Here is an 884-nt window from a genome sequence, read left to right as displayed (position 1 = left end):
TCTTTACCTGAAGCAGTCACCCCCGCCTTTTTCTCTGCCTGGAGAGTTTATAATTATAATCCAATGTCTCTTCCTCTCTAAAACTCTCCTTGCTTTATTCACCAGGTAATTTGACGTTTTTTCTTCTATGTTCCTGGAGCTCTTTTTATAGTCCCTTTATAGTACCTCTGACATTGCAATCGTTTTTCTTATTGTTGTTTAGGTGTTTATCTTTTTCACTGGACTGTAAGTTCTTGAAGAGGAGGAACTAGATTGTATAGATCTTTTCATTTCAAGGAACAAGATAATCCTTAGGGTAGAGTAAGCATTAATGGGTGGATAGGAGAATGGATGGATGGGAGGATGGAGTGAAGTGATTTCCTCAGGATCACAGAGTTCTAATCTAGAGTTTAGTTCATGTTGGAAATATTATTTTTCTGAGCTTCTGGTTTCTCATCTGGGAAAAAAGATCCGATAATAAGCCACCTATATTTTGGGATTGGAATGTTTTAAAAAAAGGGACATATGAGAGGGTGTTCAAGAATATAAGCTATAGGGCTGGGGATATAGCTCAGTTGGTAGAGTGCTTGCCTTGCATGCACAAGGCCCTGGGTTCAATCCCCAGTACCGCCCCCCCCCCGACCCCCCACTCAAAAGAAAGAGCATAAGCTACAGAGTCAGATTGCTTAGGTTTCAGTCCTAGCTCTGCCACTTGTGAGCTATATGATCTTAGACCAGTTCTTACCCTTGCTATGCCCAGCGAAGACAGAACACATTAGTGGACTCTTCAGATAATTAAGAGATTGTAAAGTTCCCAGTGCCTATCACTAGGTAGGTGTTCAGTACATAAATATTGGTTCCCTTCCCCCAACCTCCACCTTCTCTCCCTTCTTTAGATGTATGGG

The 884-nt window shown here is 41.5% G+C and overlaps 1 non-coding gene across 1 annotated transcript; it reads left to right on the top strand.

The window, feature by feature from the left end:
* Positions 1–539: 539 nt before the first annotated feature.
* On the top strand, positions 540–612 carry Trnaa-ugc (transfer RNA alanine (anticodon UGC)). The gene has a single exon. It is a non-coding gene; the product is annotated as a tRNA-Ala (tRNA).
* The last annotated feature ends 272 nt before the right edge of the window (positions 613–884 follow it).

This window comes from Urocitellus parryii, chromosome 11 (assembly GCF_045843805.1).
Source record: "Urocitellus parryii isolate mUroPar1 chromosome 11, mUroPar1.hap1, whole genome shotgun sequence".
Lineage (NCBI taxonomy): Eukaryota > Metazoa > Chordata > Mammalia > Rodentia > Sciuridae > Urocitellus > Urocitellus parryii.
Note: the sequence above shows the minus strand (reverse complement) of the source record. Positions and strands in the feature narration are given on the sequence as shown.